This window comes from Hordeum vulgare, chromosome 6H (genome assembly GCF_904849725.1).
Source record: "Hordeum vulgare subsp. vulgare chromosome 6H, MorexV3_pseudomolecules_assembly, whole genome shotgun sequence".
Lineage (NCBI taxonomy): Eukaryota > Viridiplantae > Streptophyta > Magnoliopsida > Poales > Poaceae > Hordeum > Hordeum vulgare.
In genome coordinates this window covers 446,803,790-446,809,216 of record NC_058523.1, presented here as the reverse complement: position 1 = coordinate 446,809,216, position 5,427 = coordinate 446,803,790, and the positions used below count along the sequence as shown (strand labels likewise).

Genomic DNA, 5,427 nt, shown 5'->3' with positions numbered 1-5,427 from the left:
CCGACATCCCACGCCCCGGCGACCCCCGCCTCTCCGCCGCACCCCCGGAGACCCTAGCACAGCCCCCATGCCCCCACAGGCCAAGCGGAATGGACGGCGAGGGCGACGGGCCCAGGGCCTGGAGGAGCAGGCGGCGGCGGCGGCCGAGGCGGCACGGGGGCTACGGGACGTCGTGGCGGCCCTCGCTGCCTGCCGCACCACCGACGAGGATGCGCTGCGGCGCCGCGCCGTCGCGCTGGACGCCGACGTTCGTCGCCTCCAGGGCTCCGTCGCACCCCTCGACCCCGCCGCGCTCGACAAGGTCCGCGTCCGTCCCCCTCCTTCGCCCTCTCCCTCCTCCTCCTCCCTCTCTCTCTCTCCGTGCCTGATTCGAAACTCGATCCCCGTCGCTCCCTCCTCGCCTACCCCGCGCCGCCGCCCTCGCTCCGGCCAGCTCTAGAGGCACCGCCATGTGCCGCCTTCTCTGCGTCGCTGCTGCCTCAGACGCGGGCTCGGTGTGTGCGGTCGTCGGAATCTGCGGCGCTTATTATTCTTCCACGAGCGCACGGATTTGCGGCGCGCGCATCGAATTGCTGGATGCTGGCGAACGATTTTTGTATCGACGAGCTGCGTTCGCCGATTCAATAGCTGCTTCATCTACCTGAGCACCAGGGATCATCTTCACCAGTTCTGGAGCTGACAGACAGAGTGTAAAGTTGGGCCAACACCAACCTTGCAGCGCTTAAGCTCTCTGATCCCTTACCCCACAATTGTTATACGCACTACTTCCATGTCATTGTTTTCGCATGTCATTGTCTCGCGCTTATTGGTCGTTTGCTTGTGCGATGGTGCTGTGGTGGTGGGTGGCAATCATACATTTATAATTTATTGTTGGGTAGTACGCGATGCTTAGGATAATTGGATTGGGTGTTGATTTAGGTTAGGCCGATGCTGGTGTTGACGGCGATGCACCGGCCATGATTGCTGGCTGTGTGGTGTTTCTGCTGCAAGGGTACTAGTGTGTTACCGTGTCACTTTCTGAGCTAACGCCCTTGCTTTTTACCAAGCAACACGGAGAGAGTGAGCTACCATTTTGATACTCCTTGTAGTACATATTTTTGTAGCCTGTATGGGTTTCAATTGAACTATTGCATTGCATATGTGCCCCTGTGGCGACGTTTGAGCTGTTGCATCTTACCCTCTAGGCTGACATTAGAGCTATTAAGTTTGATGCATTGCCTTGGTAGTTCTGTCCCTAACTTCAGAAATGCTTATGACTGGTAGGCAGGGGTACTCTCATAGTCCAGGCCTTGGAATCAATGACAATAACGCCCTCAGACCTGGAGTATATGTCAACTTCAATGTGGAGAAGTTATGTCCCTAACTTCAGAAATGCTTAGGACTGGTAGGCAGGGGTACTCTCATAGTCCAGGCCTTGGAATCAATGACAATAACGCCCTCAGCCTGGAGTATATCTCAACTTCAATGTGGAGAGCAGTGCGCAGGAATGGAAAGAGGAGAGCAAGAGGATATGTTCTATCAAAACCACCAATGCTGTCATGAACAATGTTTATAGGTCACTTTACTCGAGAACTAGCTAAGACAGCTGGGCATGTTCTTGCAATGGATTTCATTGAAAGTGTGATTAAAAAGGTATCAGCATTTAATTACTCCTGATTTAAGAAAACATATTGGGTGCCTGAAATGCGATGACATTCTTTTAATCGCCACATGCATGAAATGACTGGTTCACTCAGCTCTTTTCAATATATTTTCATTGTAGAATGAAAGCATAAATGGCCATTACGAAAATGCATCCTTCATGTGTGCTGATGTTATATGTCCAGACCTGGTGATTGAGGACAACTCGATGGATCTCGTATTTTCAATCTGGCTACTGATGTATCTTTCAGACGAGGAGGTAAGAGAATACACTTATGAACCTGGTTTTTTGTCTCGATCCTTGATTTAATAGCCATTTTATAGGCCTATACTAATCCTTTATTGTCCAGATGAATAATTAACCCTGGTTCCGGAAAGACTGAACTGATAACATCTAAGCTAAATTTTTGTGGGCATGTGTTAACTGGTATTCTATTTGATTTCCTGTGACTGTTTCTAAGCTTTATCACTTGCTGTATTAAGGTAAAAATTGCTAACTTTTCTACCACTAGTGCCTTTCTCCCATTTAAGTTTGATCATAAATTCAACCAACCTGAACGACTGCGATGGGAGTAAAGAATTCGTATATCGAAAGAAGTTTTTAATTGTATGTTTTTTTGCTCCTGCCACACTAAAATCAAATCTCGGAAAACCTAGACACACCATATTATGAAATGGAGGGAGTACAATTTTTCTTTCTCTCCTTTCCAATTAATCATATACTATGTATCTCTGCAAAAATGAGTTCAGTAGAAAGGAGAATGCAGATGAGTTCAGTGCAGTACACCAAGGTACCGGATCGACCTGCAACGCCCACGGAGAAAGCTCTCGTGGTTGGGTGCTGCTGGATTCTCACCTCATCTTTCTCTCTGCCTTTGCCAAGAAAATCAATGCGTCAGTACAGCCTCGCCTGCCACATTAAGACAAAAAAAACCCTAGCCCTGGCTTACTAGACTTGCTACTAATTTTCGAAGGAGAAAATATGTGTGGATGGATGGCAGTAGCTGCGTGTGCGCAAAGTGGTGAACTTTGGTCACTCGGGCATATATTCTCTGCTAATACTGCCATGCATCGTGACAAATGGATACATCAGTACAATTTAGTGCTAAGTTAAACATAAATGTTATGCATACAACCAGAATCAAAAAATGAGATCTATGTATATGTGTATGTGTCTTCAAAAGTAGAACTGATAGGAGCAAAAATACTAGATCAATCATGTGTTATTGGTGCTATTAGATGTAACAGCTGAATATGCGAAAATAAGATAAACGCGCACAATCCCACCTAGTTGGCGCCACCACGTGGCGCCCCAGCCTCTAGTACATGCAAACATAGGCTGAGTCAGAGCTTAATAAACTACCATTGTTAGAGGATGAAATAGTTCTAATTTATTTATTATTTGTACATTATAATATTTGATTATTTTGTATGCTTTTTTATGTTTGATTATTTGAATTACCAGGATGATCTGAAGCACCGAGAAGAAGTAGAGGACAGGTCAGGAGGAGGGGACAAGAAGCTTCGTTTGTCATTGATGTTATGTGTGATTAATAAAAACTTGTGCTTCTCATCCAATATTTGTCGAACTATGTTGATGTGTGATTATGCACTTGTTGGTCCCTTTTGCTGTGCACCTACACTTGTAGAACTATTTTGTTGTGCACTTGTTGGGCCTGAAATCTTTATGTGTAGAGGAATCGACGGATGATGTATTGTAATTCATGTGATGTGCTACTGAAATGAAATATGTACAACTAATTTGCAATCTTTTATTTTTTTACTTGTTTTTTAATGGGCCTATCCTGAGATATACATGCTTTTGGCAAAATAATGCATCAGCCTAAACAATTTAGACATTTTTAATCATAAAATAGTATTGGTGGAGGACCATGTAGACAAGATTATTGAATTGGGCTGTGAAATTTATGATAGATTTCATTTGGTCACTAGCAATGCCATGTCAGCACAGCCACGTCAGATCCTACGTGGCTCACACAAATGGGTAATGACCAAACCAAAATATTGGTCAATAGAGCTATATGACCAAAATTTTAGAAAGGTCAAGTTTGTTCATTCTTGACGGCCAACTGTTGACCTTGTAAATTTGGTCAAAAAAAGGTCAATAAACAACAACAATGACGAATCAATGACCAATATAGTGAGTCATAATTGACCTTATTTCTTTTAGTGGCATTTGGGTTCATACAAGTTTACAGAAAAGCTTGTATTTACAAGAAAGTGAGTGGGAGCTCTATAGTGTTTCTAATATTATATGTTGATGACATATTCCTGATTGGAAACAATATAGAACTTTTGGGATGTGTAAAGAATTATTTGAATAGGAGTTTTTCAATGAAGGACCTAGGAGAAATTGCTTACATATTAGGCATCAAGATCTATAGAGATAGATCAAGACGCATAATAGGACTTTCACATAGCACATACCTTGACAAAGTTTTGAAGAAGTTCAAAATGGAACACTCCAAGAAAGGGTTATTGCCTGTGTTCCAAGGTGTGAAGTTGAGTAAGACTCAATGCGAGTAACTGCAGAAGATAGAGAAAAGATAAGTGTCGTCCCCTATGCTTCAACCATAGGCTCTAACATGTATGCAATGATGTGCATAAGACCTGATGTTGGTCTTGCCATAAGTATGGCCGGAGGGTTTGAAAGTGATCCAGGAATGAAACATTGGACACCAATCAAGAATATTCTGAAGTACCTGAAAAGGACTAAGGAAATATTTCTCCTATATGGTGGTGATAAATAGCTCATCATAAAGGGTTACGTCAATGCAAGCTTTGACACTGATCTGGATGACTCTAAGTCTCAAACCGTATATGTATTTATTCCCAATGGTGGTGCGGTAAGCTGGTGCAGTTCCAAGCAGAGTGTGGTAGCCGAGTCTACATGCGAAGCTGAGTACAAAGCTGCCTCGGAGGCGTCCAAAGAGGGTGTCCGGATGAAGGAGTTCATGACAGATGTTGGAGTTGTGCCTAGTGCACTAAATCCAATGACTTTGTTTTGTGACAACACTCGTGCCATTGCTCTAGCCAAGGAACCAAGGTTTCACAAGAGGACCAGACACATAAAGCGACGCTTCAATTCCATCCGCGATTACATCAAAGAGGAGGGCACAAGTATTTGCAAAGTACACACGAAACTGAATGTTGCAGTGTTGGAAATATGCCCTAGAGGCAATAATAAAACGGTTATTATTATATTTTCTTGTTCATGATAATCGTTTATTATCCATGCTAGAATTGTATTGATTGGAAACTCAAATACATGTGTGGATACATAGACAACACATTGTCCCTAGTGAGCCTCTAGTTGACTAGCTCGTTGATCAAAGATGGTCAAGGTTTCCTCGCCATAGACAAGTGTTGTCACTTGAAAACGGGATCTCATCATTAGGAGAATGATGTGATGGAGAAGACCTGAACTATAAACGTCAAAACGGGATCTCATCATTAGGAGAATGATGTGATGGAGAAGACCTGAACTATAAACGTAGCATATGATCGTGTCCGTTTATTGCTACTGTTTTCTGCATGCCAATATATCTGTTCCTGTGACCATGAGATCATGCAACTCTCGGACACCGAAGGAATACCTTGTGTGACTATAAAGGTGCTCTACAGGTATATCCGAAGGTGTCTGTTGTGTTGGCATGGCTCAAGACTGGGATTTGTCACTCCGTGTGACGGAGAGGTATCTCGGGGCCCACTCGGTAATACAATATCACAACAAGCCTTGCAAGAAATGTGACTAAGGAGTTAGTT

The 5,427-nt window shown here is 43.7% G+C and overlaps 1 long non-coding RNA gene across 1 annotated transcript; it reads left to right on the top strand.

Moving 5' to 3' along the window:
- Nucleotides 1-200: 200 nt before the first annotated feature.
- Nucleotides 201-3,264, top strand: LOC123402422. The gene is made up of 4 exons (XR_006611275.1): nucleotides 201-301; nucleotides 1,264-1,632; nucleotides 1,763-1,900; nucleotides 3,107-3,264. It is a non-coding gene; the product is annotated as an uncharacterized LOC123402422 (long non-coding RNA).
- Nucleotides 3,265-5,427: the final 2,163 nt, after the last annotated feature.